This window comes from Eschrichtius robustus, chromosome 15 (genome assembly GCF_028021215.1).
Source record: "Eschrichtius robustus isolate mEscRob2 chromosome 15, mEscRob2.pri, whole genome shotgun sequence".
Taxonomy (NCBI): Eukaryota; Metazoa; Chordata; class Mammalia; order Artiodactyla; family Eschrichtiidae; genus Eschrichtius; species Eschrichtius robustus.
In genome coordinates this window covers 45,334,174-45,358,771 of record NC_090838.1, presented here as the reverse complement: position 1 = coordinate 45,358,771, position 24,598 = coordinate 45,334,174, and positions in this window count along the sequence as shown.

Below are 24,598 nucleotides of genomic sequence, written 5' to 3'. Positions count from 1 at the left end.
TAATTTTTTGAGCAGTTTAGAAAGCAACTGGAAAGGTTTGGGTAGGCTTTGGTGACTTCTCTTGGAGGCAGTCTATGAAGGTGTCTGCATGCTTTCTACTTTATCACCTCCTAAGGATGACTTGCCAGTGAGCACTTTATAGTTAACCCCTGTCTAGGAAGGCCACTTTCTCAGGTGTTCCTCAGAAGTGCCACTAGAGGTAACAGAACCCCAACATGGTTAGTATAAAGCTATTACAGAGTGTTTCCATCAATTGTTTCTGGTTGATGGTGATAAAGAATTGCAGATTTTCTCTCAGAGAAGATAGTTTCTTGGTGTGATATGGATCAATGTAGACATCTGTCTCCAGGTTTCACTTATTTTTTCTTCCAGGAATTCTCAAAAATTACCCCTTCCTGGGAGAGGACACTGACTAATATATATGTGACTGCTTCACTATTGCTCTTGAAATCTGTGTTTGCTCAGAAAAAAAGTCTTCACCTTGTCAGCTCCCTTTTGGGGGAACTTTTAGAGCTTGAATTTCAGGACATTCCAGTTTAGAAGTTTCTTTAATTTGTTATGCTTCTCTTTATGCCCAGAACTGCATTTTTAATATCTAGGCAGATGGTGTATAAATGCTCAGGAACTTTACACCCACAGTTCGCTTGGTGTGCTAGTAGGGCATTTCTTCAGAGTACAGATTTTCTTCATTCTGATTATGACATAACTGCTAGATTTTCATCGACCAACTTGGAGGAATTTAGGTATAACCTACCCGTGTTTGCACCTTAAGCGGTTGTTTCCAGCTCTTATTTCTTGCAATTTGATATGTATTTCTTTTTTTTTTCTCAACCAAATCTTGCAATATTTTCTATAGATATTTCATTAAGGGGGAATAGACATTTAGGTCCTGAGTGTGTGAAAAATGAACTTATGCCAAATTATGCTCAAGGTCTTTAGGTGATAATGTGTTCTGAATAATGAAATAGAGGTTTTTTTCTTTGTTACAATAGAGAATAAGGCTGCATAGTTTTAGGTCAGGTCTTTTGGATATGAGGATTTGACTTGGGACCCAGGTGCACATTGGCCAACCTACTGATGAAGCAGATTAGAATTTCTAAGGCTTAGTTGTTTTTTACAAATGTGAAGAGTTAACTTCTACAATCCCTGCTCTTACTATCAGTCTTTTCGAAGACAAATATTTATTAAATATTCCTTATTTACCTCGCATTGTATTTGCTTCTGTGAGGGACACAAGACATGTAAGACATGGCTCTTGTCCTGAAGAAGCTTAAAAATCCAGGGAAAGGTGCAGAACTAATATGCATGGAGAAATTTATTTATTTATTTATTTTTATTTATTTATTTTTTTTTTTGTGAATTTATCTTTCCGATCTACTTCTCTTCCCTTCCATCCCAGACTCAGCATCCCATCCCAATCCACATCCCTATCCGCATCACCATCACCTGTCCTCGGATAGCTACAGGAACTTCCTACCTGGCATCCCTCCTTCAACCCATTCTCCTAACTAGAGCCAAAGACATTTTTTAAACATAAGCCTGCTCAGGTTAGTTCCTGATTAAAATGTTTCAATGGCTCCCCATGGCTCTAAGGACTGGGACTAAACCTTTTCATAGGGCTTACAAGACTGGTCCAGATCTGGGCCTTCCTTGCATTTCCTGTCTCATAGCTCAAGTCCTGGGCTCCTGTCAGACTGAACTTTCTTCAGTTCCTCAAAATAGAGCCCTGGTGTTGCACACACAATCCCCTCTCTCTTAACTGTCTTAGTCTGGCCAAGTCCTACTCATCCTTTAAGCTTCAGCCTAGAACCCAGCTCTTCTCGGAAGCCTTTTTGCATTTTTCACTCTACTTTTTGCCCCACTGCACCCTTGATAGAATTTGTCATGCAGTATCGAAACTGCTGTGTCCTTGCCTATATGTCTCATTGGAATCTGGGCTCCCTGAGGGCAATCGCCATGTCTCTTTGATTCAGTGTTACATCTGGCATCTACCACAGGGGCTGAAGTGAGAGTTATTTACACACTGAAGATAAGTACAGACATTAGTTGAAACTGAGGAAATGGAGGCTATTCCCAAAGGGGAACTTGTAGGTAGAGAAAATAACATCATTAAGGGCAGAAACATTAGGAACATTCCCAGAAATGGTGAAAGAGACTGGTTAGAGGGTCAAGACGTGGAGGAGACAGTGGCATCACCGTGGGAAGAGAGAGTTAAGAAAGTGGGTCCAGGATGAGGGAGAAGAGGGGATTACAGCAGGAGAGAGGGGATTACTGATGGAGTTAGCTTCCAGGGTACGTGGATGTGGATTAGGGTTACCAACTACCTGGTTTACCTGGGGCTGTCCCCATTTTAAAACTGAAAGTCCGGCACCCTTGGAAAACCCTTAGTCCAGGTAAACCTGGGCTGGTCACCTTACGGTGGAATCAAGATTACAAGAGGAGCCAGTTTTGGACAAGGGCTACCTCTCCCTGAGTTATGAGGGAAGGTAGAGAAGCAGAGAAAGCCAGGATTAAATAAAGTGTATGGGCTTTAGTACCACGGCTCTCCTTGGCCTTTTTCTGCTTTGTTTTCTCTGATCCCACTGGCTGCTCACCTGGAGTACCACCCACCGATAGAGGGAGGAGCGAAACAAACAAAGATAGATTCCCCTCTAGCTATCCCTGGCGAGCTCTCTATCATGCATGGAGAAATTTAATGCAGAACTATATGCTAGAGGAGAACAATTTTTTTTCCCATCTCTGGCTTTTTTGAGGAGAAATTTTCCTGAGCACAATCCAGGCTTCTCTCTCCCTTTTATTCACTCCATCCCCAAAGTATGTTTTTCACCTGGGTACATATTTATCCCTTGCCCTGGTCCAGGGCTGCCTGAGATTGGGGCAAGTCTGCCTAAATAAATCTAGGGGTTAGTCCTAGCAAAACCACTTGATAATAAAGCTGATGTTTTGGCCTCCATATTTATTCTTTGTTTTAACTCTCAGTTTTTTACAGAAACCAGGTTAGGAAGAGACCTGAACAGTATATGATACTGCAGCTAACATCCATGGTAATTCAGTGGGCTGTGCGTGGCTGGGGAAGACTTCGTGAAGATTCAGTGGGATTGGATCTTGAAGAATGACTAGGACCTAGAAAACAGAAAGAAGGTTTGGAGTCTTTTCAGCCCCATTTGCAATCTCTTTAGCTTTTAGAGTAATGTAGTGGGGAGAAATAGCAATGATTTTCTGATTGTAGATGACTTCATGAACATCACAAAGGAAAAGAAATTGAGTTGAATGCCAGACTTTTGTAATTTCCTAGGTTTGTGGATAGAGGCAAATTATGTTCCTGACTGGTCGAACAGCAAAACCTTCTCTCAAGAAGTGTCATTTGCCCAAACCCACTAGCCAAACTCATCCAAGTCCTTGGAGAAATGGCTCCGTCAGCCAGAGGATGCTGGTGCCTTCAAGTCCTACCCACTGAGAGCAGGAGGGGTAGGAGGCCGCCTCCTAGAACCACTCAACATCTTCAGTGCTTCTCACTTCTTCAGGGTCTTTAGGGCAGACACTGAGAATCAGTTGCCAAACATGAAGCACGGCCTTCTGAAGACATGTTTGAAGGTGGCTCCTCTGCCTGCTGTGGGACTGTAGGAGAATCGCTAAGTGCTCTGGATCTTACCCCTCTTTGGTCAGACGCTGGAATGGGTGCAGGTTCTTGAAGACCACTGCCAACTCTGGGACAGAGCTTTTATTAGAAAATTTGTGTTCACCAACAAGTTCCTGGAGTTCTATAAAACCTTGTGGATTTGAATACAAACAAAGGTAACTGTATCAAAGGCTTTTCATTTCATATCGTGAAGTGTGTTGTTATGCACAGTTCATTCTATTAAAAAACGAAACACGTAGAACTAAATTAAAATGCAGAGTGTGGATCCCTCAGGGGGGACTTCTGAAATACTTGGCATGAAATGTTGCATAGATTTCTTGTTAACCAGAAAATGATTTTAGCGAGCAACCCTTCCTGAGGCCTCGGGAAGGAGCTGCGGCGTCGTGAGCCTCTGAAGCTGCGAGGTGGGTGCTCGATATTACACACATTTATCTCGGTTGCCAGAAACTCTACATTGCCATCTGTCTCAAGCTTCGCCAGAAGCTACCTGTGGCTTAAAGGCCAGAAAGGTCTTGACAACAAGGGGGCTTAGGGAAATAATGTGGAAATAAAATATTTGCAAGTTTTTTGTTAACTCTCCTCTTGGCACTGTGTGAGGTGTTTAGCTTTCTCAGGTTTCATGCCGTGAGGATACTTTCATGATGATTTTTTAAAAAGACAGAATCAATTTCCTTTGGCGGATGCAGTCATAACACAGTGTCTAGGAATACAGATATCAGCCCTTATATTCGAGCTATTTGGTAGTGCTCTCGATGGAGAAGTGAACAGCTGGGGGAAGAGGTCTCCGTGAGAGGAACTGAAATTGTTCACTAACACTGGGTTCCTCTATAGTCAAAGGGAATAAGCGAACTGAAACCATCATCAGCAGAGTTCAGAAAAATCCTCCATTAGGCTACATTTCCAGTAATTGTCTCAATGCAGTGGCATTAATACTGACATCTGCCCCTTCTGTCTTCTGCAACTGCATTCTAAAGAAACAGCTTTGGAAATCAGATTTAAAATTGTGGCTACTCAGTGAACTGTGGACCACTAAGGCCTTAACTAGGTATGTGAAGGGGAAATGGAAATTGCCCATGTAAATGAAAATGTCACAGTAAATACGTTGTGTTTTTATTTCAGGCTTAAAAGCCAAAGCCTAAGCCATGCAATATAATCCGAAAAAATTAAGCAGGAAGTTGAAATGGTAATTGGTCAGCAGTTCTGAAAAATCAAGTGGGGCAGCTACCTTGTTACTTGCTCTGTGTCCTTGGCCAGGGTCCTCTGTGACTCCTGCTTCCTGATTTCTAAAATGAGGAGAAGTGAGGATCCCATGACATACCACATATAACTCACCAAGCCCAGTGCTTGGCACATTGGGAGGTTCAGTATTTCTACCTTTTTATTTCCATCCCTTTTCCTGTCCCTCTTTTGTATTGTTTTCTGTGTGACAAGGTTAAACACTAGAAGTAACAAGGTGACATCAGAAGACACGCTTTCCTGTTTATTTAAAAACAAAAAATCACAGTATTAAAGAGATTTTCCTTGATGATACCAAGTAAATTAGTTATCCAATTATGGAGAATCAACAGTATAAAAACAATTTTTCTTTTTGCAGGATTGCATGATTTCAAGATGTCCTATTCTGACCCTTAGCACCTTGCCTATCCTGCATTTCCTCCATGACATTCCTTGCATCCTTCATCAGTAAATGCTTATTGAGCATCCAGTTGGTTACGAGTAGAGGTAGCTTTAGGATCTTTGGAAGGCCTGGGCACTAGGAAATGGGGAGACTAAGTCTTGGGGCTCCCTCTACCTCTGACTTACTGTGGTTCCTTGGGCAGCCTCAAATGAGAAAATTAGTATCAAAGCATTTGTCAAGGTCCTTTCTGCACTCTCTCCTTCTGGATGAAGACAATGTGAGCTGGTGTCCTTAAAGGGCTTCCAGTGTTCAGCTTGGTGATAGAAAGAGAGTAGTATTTCATGAGTCCTTGAAAGGCAAGTGTGTAGGTCAGAAGTCCCAGGCCTACGGGGATGGGTAGGTAAATGAATGAAGGTAGGAACCCAAGAAGAGCAGCAGTGGTGGAGACTCATGAGTTGGAGAGCACAGCCCTCGTAATCTTTGCTCTAATTCTTCTCAACTAAAAAAAAAAAAAAAAAAATTCTTCTAAACTTATTTAAATACTAACCTATAAAAATGGTGTCTGCTGCTGGACTGGCCTCAGGTTGCCAGTTGACAGATTCTAGTGTGGATGGCGGGTTGGAAACTCAGGTGAACCTGAGAAAGGTGCTGACCAGCCTCTTCTGGGTGCTGTTCTTTTTGGGAGAGGTGGGCCCCAGTCTGAGTTGAATTTTTGTTCTTGTTTCTAAAGGATTCAGCCTCATTAGAGCCTCTTATCCTGGAAAATCAGCAGAATTTTAACTGCTGAAATTTCTCCGAGTCAGCATGGGATGCTTATGTGCTCCCAGTCACACCTTTGGTTTGTTTTGCAATTCAGAATTGGGTTTCCCTGCTGTGGCTGATGCACTTGGCTTTGGTTATAGTGCAATAAATTCAAATAAACATTTATGAGGGTAAGTAATCATATTTTACGCAAACAAATTATTCTTCCTTAAAAGTCACTCTTTAAAAATGCATGCTATTTCTTTTCTCAGTTAGCATATCAAGCTAATAAAAGTTATTGTATCATCAAAATTCCCTTCATGACTCTTTATTGTTCCATTTATGTTAAATTTAGAAGATTGGTCTCCATTTTGTTTCTCCCCTCCTCGCCCATTAAAATTTTATACTCTTACCACTTGTATAAGAAATCATGAGTAGTTCCCATATCCCATAATTATAGCAAAATAACTAGAGATAGCTCCTTCTGAGAGAGGACAATGCCCATTAAAAAATGTATGTAGTTTCCAAATTCAAGGAACATGATTTACTAGCTATTAAAATTGAAGTTCAGTATCACAAATAGCTTTGTGATCCCAAGTGTCTTCTTGGTCAAACTGTGTAATACTTTAGGTATACAGTTTGCTTCCCTATCGAGGAATGCCTGGTTGCTGCTGAGGAATTTATGCAGGATATGATGGAGGACATTCCTCAGTCCCCTCCTGTGAAGGAAGAACACAATAAAGCTCAGACTTGTCACCTTGATGCACTCATTTGGACAAGTGTGTTTGAATGCTGGAAAGTGCCTCTAGGGGAGAGAGTGGGAGATGCTTTCAGTTCTAAGGGAATCTGGAAGGGAGATTCGGAAAATGAAATTATGGGAATGAGGGATTAGGGGGAAAGTGAGTGAATCATTGTAGGGCACAACCCTTCTGAAGTGTTCTGCTGGGAGGGAACTGTAGGGGAACAAAAATTGACACCCCAAAGTGTGGTGCCAATTTTGGCATGCCAATTATTTCTAGCTGAAAACAATCAAGGCCCAAAAGATTCAGGAAGAACCTTTGACCTTCCCCCTGACTGCCTAAAGAATGTACTGTAGATAGACCTGTTCCAGAAAGGGAGCTATCACTATAGGTCACTACAGCACGAACTAGGTGTGTAGACTGGGAGGAACCTAGCAAAGTCTGTTTGTTAGAATTCCTCTCTGTGTCCCATTGTCTCTGCAAGGCCCAGCAAACATTTATTTACCAAACACTTGCTTTTCCATCTCCACGTCAATTGCCTTCCACCCCTTCAAGTCCCAAACCACTACCCCCAACATCCTCTTTAGTCTTTAGCTGAAGATGGTATTTAAGGTGAGGCTTTCAGCCATTTTGGTGAGTTACTCTGTTTTCCTGGGTCTCTCCCATGTATAAATGTTATTAAACTTTTGTTTGATTTTCTCCTCTTAATCTGTCTTATGTCAATTTAATTCTTGGACCAGCCAGAAGAACCTAGAAGGGTAGAGGAAAATTTCTTCCTCCCGGACAGACCCTAAGCAGATAATCAGCATTTATTAAGTGTCCTCAGTGGGTGGCCCATTCTGTGCTACCCACTATGTTCTCTAAGAAGCATGCAGTCTGCTGGTGAAAACATCCAAAGCCATCTGAACCCACAGGCTGAACCAGGCTCCCTAGATACTTAAGCGGTGTAGAAGACTCCTGCTGAGAATGCAGCTCTCTGAAAAGAAACCCTCTGAAACCCACATGAGTTCAGCTTACATGCCACATGAGTGAGTATACAGTCTGGTTATTTCTTGGCAATAGAACATAACTCTCCAGAATCATTGCTTCTGTATTCTCTGACAGGTTCTAAGATGATGGCATCTGACTGGGCAAAACCTTGTACCCAGAATAAGCACCTGCATATCATCCCCCTAAAGCCTGAGATGGAGGAGACAGTGTCAGAGCACAAAACACGTATAGACTTGTGCCAAGCAATAGAGGTCTCAATCCTGTTTGGCCACTTACCGGCTCTGTGACCTTGGGCAGATTACTTAATTGTTCTGCACTTTGGTTTCCTCATCTACAAAATAGGGTTAGTAGAACCTACTTCCTGGGGTTATTGTATTAAATAAGAGAACACATGTAAAATATCCATCATGGTACTTGGAATAAAATAGGTACTCAAAAATAGTAGCTTTATTACTTTTATTGTGTTGATTTCCCATCACAGTAACTCTAACATAAAACAGTTAAACTAATTTGCATGTACTACTTAGGTATGCAGTTCGCTCTGGTTATTTAAATCTATTTTTATTCCATATTCAGTTTGAGGTATAGTTCATGTCATGAATATTACTTTCAGTCTTTATACCAGAAACACTCAGAAAATTATTGCTAACAATGTATAATAATTGTAGTATTTTTGACTTCATGTTTTAAAAAAATAACCGGTCATAGTTATAAATATGTAAGTGTAATATTTCCCTTTCTACTGAAGGGAAAACATTTTCTATTTATTGTAGTTCTACCTCTGAAAATAAACACTACAGTGTAAACATACCAGCAAGGCTGTCTTGAGTTTAAAAATCAGTGAAAATAAATTTAACTTCAGAGACAGGTAATGAATGCACACCTCAAACCCCTGTTTGAGAAGAGGTATATCCTTGGGGCAAAGGTGCTGAAAAGTAGCTAGTCAAAATGGGATGTCTCAAATTCTGTCTAAAACCAATGTGTTATCACCATCATCATCACATCATTGTCATCAAGCTTGCCAGGCTTAATGTATCATAATTTGGTTTTGCCTTCCATAGAAAGGTCTCACCCTGCAAAAATATCAGGGGTCTTCAAAGTCCACAAGTGGACTTTCTGGCTCAGAGAAGAGCTGCTGATAGTTGAAAGGTGCATTGATATTTGTAAGAACTGCATCCACTTCCCATAGGACCCACAGTTTCTGATTCTGGAAACAGGGTAAGTACCACTTCACTTGTGTAGCTTCTACCCCTCTGTCCCCAGCTGGTCTCTGTTCCTAGCGTCATTCCTCCCTCTGTACTTTCCATCAACTGCTTTTCCTCCTCTGTGTTGACACTGACTCCCTTGAGCTGCCATATTTGTGGTTGTGGTCTTGTTATTCTTCATTTTGTTTAATTGTATTCTTCCACTTTCTACCTTGTATACTTCTTGGGTCACTGGATTCTCTGCTTCTGTCCCTAGAGGCCACTGCAGTCACATTCTGAGTGACCTCTGATCTGGTCCTTGACTTGCTCCACCTTTGGCTGCCACAGTCGAGTGATTCCATGCTACTTATGTACCTAGAGTGAAGAGAAGTTCATTTACTTTTTTTTCCCCTCTTGAATTACTCCTCTGGCTCAGGAACCCACTCCATGGGCCAGATGATGCGTCAGGTGGGCATATGTGTGTGTGTCAGTGTAAGACCTATCTCTATACCTGTGGTGGGAAGAAAATTTTGTCAAGTTAAATGCTGGTTGCTTTAGGAGATTGTGTTCAAATTACAGTTTGAGATCCGTTAGTGGGTCATGAAATCAACATAACAATCAACATAACTTGCAGCCAAGTAGAAGTTTTTCATTAAACAATGAAGTAGAATAAAAAAAAGAAAATATCAGAGAGCATTTTAGTGAGGATACAGTGTCTCTACATCTCTTTCTCTCTTTTTTCCTATGATCTGTCTATCATGTTTGTATGTGTGTATATATTGGGTTGCCATGTAAATGTATTTCTCATTGAGTTTCTCAACCAAGAAAGTTTGAATTAGAAGAATTCTAATTCTAATTCTAACTCTAGTAGAATTAGAGCAGAATTTCACCCAGGAAGAATATTTTTCTTTTGTTTTGAAAACTTAAACACCTCCTCGGGATGGCTTCATAAAAATTGTGATTCCTCTGTGCACCCCTTCCCCCAGCTCCATCCCATCTGCTACATGCTCTGCTCAGGGTAGGGCATTCAAGAGAGAAAAATGATATGTGTAATAAAGTTACCACCACCACTGCCACTAACCTAACCCCTTTCCATGGTTAAGAGAGCCCAGGGTTTGGGGTCCCTGTAAATAAACAAGAGAGGAATATGGGAGACACTGCTGGAGGCTGAGGTTTGGGGGTACAGAGGACAAGACGGATGGAAAAACAGACAAACACATAAAAAAAAGCTGGTATCATGGAGGTAAGGGAGCAAGGAGAACACAGATAAAAATTCTTTAAGGGGTGATTGGGGTGGAGGAGAGTGGCAGTGGGGAAGAGGTGAGAGGTGAGAATGTACATTAGTCAGTTTTAAGTTATGTGTTCTATGCTGCGCTCCGATACTTTCAAATCCTCACACAAATGCTTATTTTGCTCACAGACTTGTGTTTGTAGTATTCTTCAGAAAGAAGGCAAAAGATGATGGTCTCAGAGCTCCTAAGGTTGAACTAAGAGTGCTAGTTAGGATCTAGAGAATGTCTATGAAGCAGGATTGACCCAGGTGTGGACGCTAGATAAACCTCTTTCCCTCAAATACACCAAGAGAAGATGACATTTGAAAAGGCAGGAAGGATGAGTACTGATATTTTGTGGTGTTGATATCCTCTAGCCAAAGACCAGCAGGAACACACACGCAGTGGAACAAGCTTCATCTATTGCTTGTTGAACTGTGCGGCATCTCAGTGAGAGGATGTTTGGAAGGACTTTATAGGATTTGGGCTTGTGTTGATGACGTGAGGGGAGGTTTTAAGGAAACGGGGCTTTGCTCTGATTGGATGCTGTCAGAAAATAGGGGTCATTCTCTGATTGGGTATCTTAACCGGACTAGAGGAGAGGCTCCAAGTGTGATTGGGAAAGAAGGAGCACTCACCCTTGTTACCTGGGATGGGGGATGTTTTGGTGTTTTGTGCGTTGCACAATGTTCATGTTTTATCCGTGTTCACACACATGGAGTTGTCCTGTTTTTGTCTTCACCCATCATGGCCACAGAGTGACCTTGTCTGATATTGATGTTCCATAAAATTGTTTATGTTCAACAGAAGAACACCCATCTGTGTGTGCCAGGCTAGTTCACACATGCTTACATATGTGATGTGTTTTATATATACGTAAAGGTTGTCTAGGTAGTTGTTGAATATATGTTGACATGCATGTTAAGTACTAAGCTCCCTGCTTGAAAGGAAAGAGAATTCACATATTCTCATTAATTAAAGGAAATTCCACAGTCTCTCTTGTGAATCCCATTCACTACCCTCAAACTTGCAAATTAACAAATTAGAACGGCCCCTGACTTAAAATTTTCTAGTATAATTTGAGTGACAAAGTCAGTGTCTTTAATGATGGACAGAACTGATTACCTGCATACATTATAATGGGATCATGTGGATATGGAGTTGCAGCATTCTTTGCTAAAAGCCAGAAGCCCTGTGGATGGTCTGAAGTAGGCAGCTTTCTTGAGGCAGCTGGTGGGGCTGCGGAATGGTGCTGGCAACCCAACATGTCTGTACGGCTAAATTCAGCTGAGCTCCATTTGAAAGACAGCTGTCTGGGCTGCAAAGGAATACTTAGAACTATAATGAATCACTGCACAGCAAAGTGGGTTAATACCATAATATCACTGAGAAATCATTTATACTGATGGTGAATTATACAACACAACAATATGCTGACTTTAATTCCAGTGCCATATGGCTTTAGGTTTAAGTTTATGCCTTTGGGGGGTGGGATGGGATGGTTTAAGGTCTTTTGTATAGGGAAGATCATAAAAACATGATGTTATTTTAGTAGGAGAGTGGAAATCTCAGTAAAAGATAGACCTAAGACAGAAAGTGAAGATGGAGGGGGATATAGCAAACGCAGAATGACTTTTAATATTATTATTATTATTTTTTAAATTTATTATTTATTTATTATTTTTATTTTTGGCTGTGTTGGGTCTTCGTTTCTCTGCGAGGGCTTTCTCCAGTTGCGGCGAGTGGGGGCCACTCTTCATCGCGGTGCGCGGGCCTCTCACTATCGCGGCCTCTCTTGTTGCAGAGCAGAGGCTCCAGACGCTCAGGCTCAGTAGTTGTGGCTCACGGGCCCAGTTGCTCCGCGGCATGTGGGATCTTCCCAGACCAGGGCTCGAACCCGTGTCCCCTGCATTGGCAGGCAGATTCTCAACCACTGCGCCACCAGGGAAGCCCTGACTTTTATTATTTTGTAGTCAATGAGAGCTGTGGGGTATTTATGATTTCATGATTCCTGAAACAATAGGTGACTTCAGAATGCCTGACCTCTCCTGTGGGGCTGTAGCATTCAGGGCAAACCTGTCTCTGGGTACCTGGATTAGGGGTGGGCATGGAATGCATACGTCTGAGTCAAGAATCTTGCTGGGGTAATGCTGAAGTGAGTGGTGATCATTCTAGTAATAGCAAATATTTTTGAAGTACTTATATAATGTGTCAGGTCCTGGGGTAAAGGTTTTCATACGTAATCTGAATTAATTCTCAAAACAAACCTTTAAGCTAGATACCACTAATGCTCCCCTTTTACAGGATGGGTACACTGAGGTTTTGAGAAGTTAAATCTATTGTCTAAAGTCACACAGCTAATAAATACAAGGCTTAAACTGTTGTAAATTGAAGAGAAAATGAAAATATACAGTGTTAGGAATACCAAAAAGTGTTTTAGAGGGAGGAACACCCGTTTAGATTTCTTGGTCTGATTAAGGCAGCAAGTATCATTGAGCATCCACCCTGCAGGGTGCTGGGACAGGCACTGGATGCCCACTGTCCTCTAAACAAGCCACCTACATGAGTGACAGCATGAGGAATCTCAAGGAGGAGCAGGGGAAGCCTGGGACGTGGAAGGACATGGGGTGCATGGCAGTAGAGATGGTTACTAGGAAAGTGACAGGTTTCAGTGAAGACACCTGTAGGCCACATTCCACTTCTTTTGTGTATATCTTATGATTTAAAATGCTGCCCACACATGCCTGCGAAGAAGGTTATGGTCTCCCTGTTTTTCAGAAAAGAACTTTGAGGTTGAGAGGCATCACTCAACTTGCTTAAAGTACACAGGACAAAAAGCTATGCCTTCTAAGTGTCAAACTCATTTCAGATCACAGCAGGTGCAGGTCAGCTGGCACTGCACTGAGATAAAAGACCACCAGTTGCCCTTCTCTGTACTCTGTACCCCATCCTAGCCAAATGCTCACCCCTGTGTCAGCTGTGAATCCTGGGTCGTCCAGGTGCTGGGATTGAAGCCACTCCCCAAAACCTGCAATCGGCAGGATTACTTGGTCAGTTGTACATCGTCTGTTGCCTGGCTGGTGACTCTGTCTAAATTCTTGTCCTTGCTTCTACTCCTGTCTGCCTTCCTGAGCTCTGGTCTGTGCTAGCCTCTGACCTGGGACACCTGTGCATTCTTTACATCCTGCTTGCCTCCTGTTCTCCATCCCAGGCACTCTGCTCACCTAGGACTTGCCCCAGGTCCTGGGCCCTGTACTTTGTTATCTCTTAGCTCTTCAGGTCTAAATCACTCTGTTATTATTAATTTTGGGGGTAGTTTATAATATAAAAAGCAAGTTTAATTTTTCAAATATAAAGTTATATTAAATTGTTGAATATGCTTTAAAAAAGACATGTATTTCCCTACCACGAGACCCAAGACACCACTGATGATATGCCTCTCTGAGATTTTACACTGGAATCAGTAAAATCCCCTAGCATAGTGGTTCTGAAACCTGGCTTCCCATTAGAATGCTTGGGAAGCTTGAAAGAATGTCTGGGCCCCACTCCAGGGACTCTGATTTAACTGCTCTAAAGAGTGGGCTCAGGAAAACACAGATAATTCTAATGTGTAGCCAAGTTTAGGAACTATTGAGCTAGCACCACCAGCATTTTAATGTTAGGTAAAGCATTAAAATTTGCCTTAAAAGGTAGGGTTGCCAGATTTAGCAAATAAAAATACAAGATGCCAAGTTGAATTTGAATTTCAGATAAATGACAAATAATGATAAATGACAAATAATTTTTTTGTATAAGTATATCCCATGCAATATTTGGGACATATTTTTACTAAAAATTATTTGTTGTTTAACTGGGCATCTTGCATTTTATTTGACAACACTATTTTTAGGGAGAATCCCCATAGTTTAGAGAATGTATTTTCCTTTTCCTGGTTTTATTCATACTCAAATTCATACTGTTTTTTGTGCTCATGTTCCACTGAAAAGGTATCTGAAATCAAGGGTTCGTGATTACACCCTCCCAGAAATTTCTACAGGAGAAAGCCTTATATATCCAAAGAAGCCAATGTTTCAGCTAGCAATAGACTTCTCAATGTCTAGCCCCTTCTTACTTTTGCATACTCTGGTTGGTGGCTTATCCAGCCAACTTTATAACCATTTTGCTAGTTTCTTCTTTGAAATGAATCAACCCATAAGTCAATTTTCCTAGCTTAGAACAAGAAAGTATTCCAAAAAGCTCTTTTTGGAAGAACTATGGGAGACCTAAGAACAAAGCATTGTAGCTGAAGAGGGAGGAACGTGTGATGGGATACAGAGAAAGCATGTGCTATATTGGCTTTGTCAAATGGGAGCAAAGTGATTGTAAACCAAGATTTCATCAATAATGCATTATTATTTTGAAGACATTAGAAGTAACTAAGTGTTTACAAGCTTTATGACAGTTCTGACATTTTAATGGGCCCTTAAATGAAGTGAATTATTAAAAAGCATACTTTGGATGAGGTCATGGACCCTTCAAGTTCAGGAATCAATAGAAATAGACTGTGCATGCCAATATGGCTACAGCTATGCCAGTAATTTGTGCTGTTGGGTTATCATATTATAATGGAACAATGAGAACTCACCTTCTTCCCATTACTGCCCACCCCCTCTAACATTCATCGAGAAGATCTGATACAGAACAGGGATCCAATACTGAAAGCCTCATCTGTTTCAGTTCTCATATGGAAAATACCCCTATATGTTGATCCTCCATTAAGCCATTAGGCTGAAAATAACAAGAAGAAAAATAAAAATAACAAAAAGATAGAGATGGTATATTCTGTCTCTTCCTGTCTTTCTCTTAATGATCTGATCGTTTTTTTTTGGTTTTGCTTTTGTTTTTTTTTTGCCTGACAGCAAACATCTGGATGGCTCCAAACATCAAGAGTGTTACTAGTATTTTAAAACTTAAAAAAAATTGGGAGGTTGGGATTGGCATATATACACTATTATGTATAAAGTAGATAACAAATAAGAACATGCTGTATAAAAAATAAATAAAATTAAATTAAAAAATAAATTAAACAGAACATAAAAAAAGAAGACTTTTCTTCAAATGGAATATTCTGTACAAGACAAATCTGTATGTAATACAGATTAAAAAAGCAGAGCTTTTCATTTGAAGAGGGGGCCAGAACCAAGCTCTGTTTGTTCAATTCTTCCTACCCTCATCTGAGGTATTTCTGCAGAACCCTTAGGGTTCTATGGAGCTCATAGAATCTATGAAAACCACTTATATAGACCATCTGATTTATTTTAAGTTTTTATTTAGCTTCAGGTTGTTTGAGTATTTGCAATAATTGAGATGGTTGTTAACAGGGCCACCCATTGTTCATCTGTGACAGGATCTGTAGAACATGGCAGCTTAGGGCTCTTACTATAAAATCTTGTCAGGGTGCTCAGTTTTCAATGTATTGTTGGAGATAAAGAGATGTTGAGAGATTTGCATTGAAGGGCAGTAGCAAATGCCACTTGTCATTCATTGTAACTCACCCTCTTGAATTGGAGGCTGTAAGTGCTTAGGGTTTTGTACTTGTATCTGAGAAAGAAGGTAAAGAGCCCTGAGCACAGAGGCATTTGGAATGTGGGAGAGAAACAGTTATGCGAACTCTTGGTGCGGTGAAGACTGAGGTTCCTGCCAAGAGGGAGGTTCACGGAGTACCCTTTCCTAGATATGCACTGGCTTTTGACACTTTCACAGTTCAGGAATCACGTTCTTAAACCTGAAGTGCAATTTTTAAATGGTATGAGAGAAATAAGTGAGCAAGGAGGAAAATATCAAAGAGGTTTTAAAATTTAGGATGCCTTCAGCTGAAAATAACAGAAAAGACATCTAAAAGAAGCTTAAAAGTAGGAATATGTATTCTCTCATAGAGCATGTTCTTAGGTAGACAATTCTGGAGTTGATTAATTCCGTGGCCCAACATCATCTAGAACCCAAGTCTTACCATTTGTCTGCTCCGCCATCTCTAGTATTTGTACTCTGACCTATCCTCTCATGATTACCAGGTGCCTGACATGTTCCAGGCATCACATACAGGTGGCCACTTTGATGGAAAGCTCTCTTTCTGTCAGTGAGAAAAAGCTATTTCCAGAGCTCCCGCCTGCCCCCTGATTTCCCCTTGCATATCATTGGCCAACACAGCAAGACAAGCCCAAGCCTAAAACAATCACAGAAAAAGAAAATAATTGTCTTGGGCCAATCATGACTCACCACCTGGGGCTGGGGAGGAGCCCAGTGCTCCGGAAGCACTTATTTCTTCTGTGGGTATCAAGAAAAAAGCGAAGAAATTTCAATCAATATCATCTACCACAGGTCCCAGGTTTGTCACTCTTTGCCATTTTTGCGGGGGGCACACTCAGTGGAGATCACTCAGTGATCTCCAGTGAGCCCTAGAAATATTGTAAAAATTTAAAGCCAAACTACACTGAACTATTTTTTTTTTAATTAATTAATTTATTTATGGCTGTGTTGGGTCTTCGTTTCTGTGCGAGGGCTTTCTCTAGTTGTGGCAAGTGGGGGCCACTCTTCGTTGCTGTGCACGGGCCTCTCACTATCGCGGCCTCTCGTTGCGGAGCACAGGCTCCAGACACGCAGGCTCAGTAATGGTGGCTCACGGGCCCAGCCGCTCCGCGGCATGTGGGATCTTCCCAGACCAGGGCTCGAACCCGTGTTCCCTGCATTAGCAGGCAGATTCTCAACCACTGCGCCACCAGGGAAGCCCCTGTGAACTATTTTTAATTAAAAAAATGAATAAGCTGAAAAACAATTTCAAAAAAATAATCTATATTTACAGTATACACTAAAACTCCATATGGATTTGAGGTAAATACAAAAACAGAATACAAAAAACAAAACAAAACACCTCTTCATAAGTTCTAGAGAAACTAGAAGAAAATAGCAGTTCATATCAGGAAAAATGTGAACTCTCTTAGCTTTGCAGCAGTAGAAAGTAATAGAAGAAATAACATAAAAGTATTGATATATTTGAATGTAAAAAATCATGGATTTTTGTAAAATGAGAAAGCAAACTAATAAAACTGGACAACTGGCTGGAAAAACATTTTAATCAAAGATTACAAAAGGTTAATGGTTCTAATCTGTAATTTTACTTTCAAATTTATAAGAAAAAGTATGCATTAAGACTAGAATAAGCACAAAATACAGGAGGAGATAATTCACAAGAGGGGAAACAAATAGTAATTAAACATACAAAAAACCCATACAACCTCATTAGATATGAAAAATGCAAATGAAAGCAAACTTGAGATGCAATTTTGTACCTCCTAGAAAAACTTTAAAAGATTATAATACAATTATTGTTGTAGTATAGCTGATACACCTGTTCATTGCTGAGAAATTGATATATCGCTTTGAAAAAGTAAATATGATGATATGTAATGAGAGCCACAAAAATGTTCATAATCTTTTTATCATAATTTAAATATAGAAAGTTTATTCTAACCAAATAAGCCAAGAGAAACAAGAAGCTGTATATTCAAAGATATTTACTGCCATAAAAGCTCTAGTAGAAAAAGCTGGAAACCACTGAAATGTGCAATATATGGAAATGGTTTAATAAATTATGTTCAAATATTATTATGTGAGACATATTAATAAGGGAAATATTCCTGATAAAACATGAGAAAATGGCAGAAGTCAGAATTATATTTGCATTATGATAACAATTATATAAAGCATTTCCATGTGGAAGATAATATACAAAAATGGAAACCATATTAGGAGGATGAGCTATTGGTATATATTAATTGTACAAAATATTTCTTTAATGTAGCTGTATTAGTCATCTATTCCTATGTAATAAAATAGTGGCTTAAAACAACAAGCATTTTGAATTTCTCAGTTTCTGTGATCAGAAATTTGTGAGCAGCTTAGCTGGGTGATTCTGGCTCAAGGTCCCTCACAAGGTTGCCGTCATCTGAGACTTGACAGAGGCTGGAAGATCTGCTTCCAAGCTCACGTACGTGGCTCTTGACAGGAGGCCTCAGTTCCTTGTTCTGTGGGTCTCTCCATAAAGTTTCTTGAGTGTCCTCATGGACACTTCTCCCAGAGTAAGTGATGGAGGGGGGCAGAGGAAGGAAGGAAGGAAGAAAAGATGGAGGAGGAGGAGGAGATAGCAGTGCCTTTTATGACGTGGCCGTCCAGTCATCCACCATCATTTGCATTGTATTCTGTTTGTCAGAATTGAGTCTCTAAGTGTAGCCCACACTCAGAGGGAAGGGAAATAGGCTCCACTTTTTGAAAGGAGGCATGTCAAAACATTTGTGAACATATTTAAAATCACCACAGTTATTAAGATTTCGTTAACAATATGCTGAAACGGAAAAGTGGATGACCCATTTAACATGTATGAGGTATGTGCGTTGAGTGGGGGAAGTATTAAAAAAAAAAGCAGATGAAGTGACCTATCACGATGAAATTAAAAAGCCAAAGAAAACAGACTGTACTCCCAGGTGAAGGTAATGAATTCTGTCACTGCTGTGGCTGGAGCAGTGGTATTGCTGGTTTACCCCTCACTTGGGTCCAGAGGGATGGAGGGATGGTGTCTAGCCGGCAGATGTCAAGAAATTTCCTTCTTTCTAACAACACTGCACAGGGTAAGCATAACATTTTCTCAGCCACCTCTGAGGGGCCTTGTCTTCCTGAAAGCTCTGGTTGTTAGGTGTATATTTCATCTAAATGAACAATTACCTCTGAGCCATCACAATGCATTTGGAATTCAATTTTTTTAAAAAAAATCACAGAACATGAGCTATGGTCAGTAATTACTAAACGCACATGGAAAAATGAAAAACAAATGCCAGTTAGTGCTAAAGCTACAATTAAGTAGACCAGAGCATCCTGCTTGAATTCTGAAGTATTTTCATTCGTTATATTCAGCTTTCAATTTTCTTGGGGACTGGGGACTAGGCACTCCATTGGGCTGTTTTTCAGGCTCTGTTTTCCTCCTGCCCAACTTTTGGTGACTCTGAGTGTTTCTGGGTCTTCTATTAGACAGCACGTGGGAAATGTGATATTAATAATGATGATGATGAGAATAAAACTCCATGGTGTCTCTGAGGGTAGGTTGGAGAGCTTTCAATGGACTTTTGAAAGGTTGTTTAATCCTAGGAGTCAATGTTATCTAGTGAACAGAGCATGGACTTTGGAATTGGAATGACCTGATTCCTTGCTTTGTCACTTCATTCATTCAATAAAGGTTTATTGTGCCAGACATTGTGATGGATGCCAGGGATATAGCAATGAAGATGTGGCACCACCTTCAAAGAGTTTGGTCCAGTGGAGAATACAGACAAGAAAAAAGGCAGCTAAGTCCAAGGTGCTAATAGGAAGGCACTTACCCACTCTTGGTGGTGGGAGTTTCTAAGTCAGGAAACATTTCAAAGAGAGCAAACATTTACATTGAGCTGAAGAGAGGAGAAGGAAGAACAGGTGCAAGGATCTGGAAATAAGAGTGAGCACTGACATACTGTGCATTTGAAAGTAGCTCTGGATGGTTGAGTGGCAGACATTGCTGGTTGGCTGACCCGAGAGTCATTTCTATCTTTTTTCTTTCCCACCTTCCATCATAGAGGCCTCTCTTGCAGCTAATGATGGCTATGTGATACAGTTCTGGACAATGAGATATTAGCACAGTTTGCTGAAGCGAATCTGGAAAAGTTTTTGTTTTCAGGATTAAGGAGGAAAACTTGGCTGGCATAGACTTTTGCCCTTCCTCCTCCTCCTTGCTTTGAATGCTGATAGGATGCTTACAAGGACATCTACCATTTGTGACCATGAAGTAACAACACAACATATTGGAATACTGTGAAGAGAAAAAACAGAAGGAGCCTGGGTTCTTGCTGACATCATGGAGTTATTGTGGCAGCCCTGCATTTCCTACCAAGACTTATTAGGTGAAAAAAATAAAATTCTGTTTAAGCCACTAGATACCACATTTCTAACTGATAGACAGTGCAGCATCAGATTGGAGTTTGAGCCAAGAAAAAAGATGAGGTTGAAGTTGTAAACCATGTTAAGAAATTTAAGCTCTATCTCATGGGCAGTTGGAAACCTTTGGCAAACAACTTAATTTCTCTGAGCCTCAGTTTCCTCATCTGTAAAACAGGAATAATAGTGTCTGCCATGTGGCTTGTGAAGATTAAATGAGATAATGTATGTAAAATGCCACATAGTGTTGGCACTTAATAAGCAACATTAATAATCTACAGCTGTTTCGATGATGATACCAATAATGAAGAAGAAAAAAAATGTCAATTATCTGTGCAACCCTGAAGTGGCAGACCTAGTATGCAACTGCTTTGTTTTCTGTGGCTTTTTTGTTCATTTATTCATTCATTCTCCAAATAAATGTTAAACAACGATTGTGTGTCAGGTACTATGTTAGGCCAGGACTGAAATGAGCCTTGCTCTCATAGAATTTAACATTCTAGAGAGAGGAGACAAAAACAAGAAAGCAAACTGGGAAACAAGGTAATTTCAGCTGCGATTGACTTGCTATCTGGGTTGTGTAGTAACTTGGTGACAGAGAGCTACTTCTTGGAAGTGGGTCTCTCATAGGCAGAGAAAAGAGTTCCTAATGAATCTAAAAATACCAAAGAATCTAAAAACGCCAAGGGAAACCTGTGCTAAAATGAACGTGCTTCCTTAAATAACATTATTAGATGGTATGGAGTATAGATTGAGGAGAGAGGAAGGTTACAGAGAGAGAGAAAAAGCAGGGGTGCCCTGAGCAGCCCTCTCATTAGACTGTTTCTTGGGCCCTTAGTGAGGTTCCTTCTCTGTCCTGAACACAGACCACAGTCCAGTGGCACTCCCTGGCCACGGAGCCCAACTATACATTAACCTGCAGGAAGTAGTTAGCATTTTATAGGAAAATAGGGATAATTTTTATGGAGTGTTAGTGTGGGCTCTGGAATTAGACTGTCTGGGCTGAATCTGAACCCAAACCCTTAACAGCTGTGTGATCTTAAGGAAGTTTTTTAACCTTGCTAAGTCTCTATTTCCTAACTATACAAAGAGGAACAATAATACTAATTAACCTCCTAGGGTCAATTTGAAGATTGAATGAACTAACCTATTCAAAACGCCAGTGCATAGTAAGCATTCAATAGATCTTAGCTATTTTTGTTGTTGTCAGTTTCACCAGTGGTAGAATCTGACCTATTATCTGACCCGTCAAACCCAGTCATCAGTTTGGGGAATTCACAATCTCTCTCTCTTTTTTAAAAAGGAATACAAATTATTTTTTAAAGGAAACTTTCTATTTTAATATGAATGATTTTATCCACTTAGATCTTATGAGGAGTCTCTGACGATTACTGGCAGTGGTTTGGTGCTTTCAGAAGAAAGTTCTCTATGCCGGGATATAAGTCGTTCAGCCCAGGAGACTTGGATTTACAGAGTATGTGGGCTCCCCTTTAGCCCTCCACTGGGGTTTTCCTCAGAAACCAGGACATCTCACCATGGTCTGTGTGAATTGTCATTTCTACCTGCTGATTTCTTCTGTATAAGCTTGAATGCGGCCAGTGTCACTTTGCAGGGGCTTTCTCTCTGTTTAAAGTGAGAAAATATGTTGATCAAATATTTATTGAGCACTTGCTATGTGCTGGCAGTGTTTTTCAGAGCACACAACATCTAACTCTTCTGGTACCTCTCCTAAAGAGGCTGTGGAACTTGGGTGGCCACTTGATAGTTGATGCAAAACTGCCTATAACTAGATGAGCAGCTGGTTTGCCTGTGAATGATCATTGGGTCCTGGAGGGCTAACCATCTTTCCTCAACTTCATCAATTGTTGAAAGATATCAGCCTTTCATTTAGTTAGGCAAATTTTCTTCCCTCTATGAGAGACCACTCTTGCGCAAACTTTCCTATTGTGACACCATGACTTTAAGATCCACCTTCTCCTTATTGGCAGCTCTATGAATCTTTGTTTTTATGGAGAATAACTTTTTCCTTCTGTACCTGAGCCATCATGTTGTTAACTGGCTGTGAAAACCACTTTTTTGTGTGTGACCAGGGTGGGGCCAGGCAGGTGGACCAACCTAATTTCCTTTGTCTTGAGCTGTGAGGGAAAAACACCACTGTCATCTCTTTATGGGTTGGTCCTTCGCAAGAACAGGTTCTTGTGGACCTGATGTAAATACGAATCCTTAAAACTGACAAATAATGGATTATAAAGGGAGTCCCAGATAAACCAAAAGACAGTTTAAGGATTGGTATTCCTCAAGAGAAACCTCCCCGTTCTCAAAGCCATAGAAGGGGAGCAGATATTTTAACTCAGGAACGATTTCTACTGTGAACAACAGAAACCCCGACTACAGGCTCACTTTCCCCAGGTAACAAGCTGGCATTATTCGCTTAGTGACTCAATGTTGTTAGAGCTGGCATCTCTAAGATTCTCTTGGCCTTTTTTTTTTGGTAGCAAAATGTCTGGACTCATGGCATCATATCTGTGTTCAAGGCAGGAAGGAAAAAGGGGAGAAAAGGATAGTGCCAAACACATCTCTCTCACTTATTAGGAAAGTGAAACTTTCCCCAAAGGCCCCTGCCTGACTTCCCCTGACAGGTCATTACCAGGACTGGGTCACAAGGCTACCCCTCAGTGTAAGAATGTCTGGGAAAGCGGGCAGTGGGTGGTCATGACTGATTTACACAATCAAAATTCATTCCCTGGGATGGGGCCATATTTTCATCCCAATCAAAATTAAGGTTTCACTAACCAGAAGGAGAAATAGATATTGTTTAGGCAGCTAACCACGTGTGCCCTGCAGCTCATTTTCCCCTTCATTTTTGTCATTGGGAGCCACGGGGAATGGGCCGTCCGGAAGCACTTCAGAGCACAACCCTTTTCAACTTTATTCCCACTGTGATCCAGAGCACAGCAGGAACCAGGAACACCCACCTCGTAAGTGGGGAAACGTTCTCATGTTATAGTTCCAGTCTTCAGGGGCACTACCTCCTCCAATTCACTTCTATGTGGAGACCAGCCTGCTTACCTCATTCCCCAACCTCCCTCTAAGCTCGGTTCCAAAACCCTTTGATGGCTGCAGAGCAAACAGCAGAGCCTTTCTGCCTGTCACAGTCACATATACCTTTTTGGGCTGAAAATAGACGGGAAACTGGGGTGTCAGTAATAGACGATTATTTCAGCCAACAGATGCTCTTTGTGTTTAAAATGAAAAGCAAAACAAAGCTCCAAACTCTAAACATTAGAGATCCAGAGGTAACGCCTGATGAGAGAATTTAAAGTTAGTATCACAGCTCTACCCAGCAGAGAGGAAACACAGGTTTCATCATTGGTAGCAGGTAAGTAGAGTGTCCACACGTTGACTTTTTATTTCAGCCTTGTCTTATGTTAATGTTCTCTTGTCCTAGAATGTTCCCTCCCCCGGTAGCAGTAAATTAGAATTATGACCAGCTGGTTTGTCATCCTATTTCAGGGACTGGAGGTTGGAGGTAGTTGTGAGGAGGTGGGTGTACGACAGGCAAGGGATACTGAAGACACAATTTGTCAACATGTGCTTCCAAGGGGCATCTCTTCACCAGGACCACACTTGCATCAGTGCAGGCGAGAGCTGCCATCTGCTGTGTGCTGCTCATGGTTGGCTGTTTGACAGTTATAAAAGCTTAAATTGGCATTTGCATTACCTTTCCAGAGTGGAGGTGGGCCATGCATTCAGTATGAGAAAAACCTTCTCATGACCTAGGAAGGACTGTTAATCTTGACCCCTTTCATGGTAATTTCTCCCATGGGGCTGGACACTTCCCCTCAGGACAGAAGCATATTCATCTAAATTGAAATCTAAAAGGTGAGCTGTCAGCCTTACCCTCGATGACAAAGACCCAGACCCTACAGTGTTCTATTAGAAATGAGCGAAGGATTTGGGAGAATTCCCCAGCCAAGTGGTCTGTTCCTGTGTTTAAAAGCATAGGTGAAGGTTTCTTTCAGCATTTATGCTTTAACCAACCCACAAGTGTGTGAAAACGCAAACTCCGGATTTTTAGTAAAGAAGGTTTGATTATTGTTAGGTCTTTCATACATTTAATGGAAAACATTAAGAAACATGGAACTTAGGCATTGCTTTTGGCTGCAGGTAGTTTTAAATGAAAAATGTGCTTGATGCTGTTTCCTTCCTTCCTTCATGATATGCTTATATGTTTGTTTTTAACTTACGGTGAGGAGAATAATTGAAACAAAATGACCGAAAGGCAAAAAAGACAAAAACAAAACCCCAAACAAAAAACCTAGTATCTTGTTGATTCTCATTTCTTTCAATTCCTTCAGCTAAGTTTTTTCTTATCTGCCTTGCAGGAGAAAACCCTAGAATGGCAGAAAGAAGAAATCCTC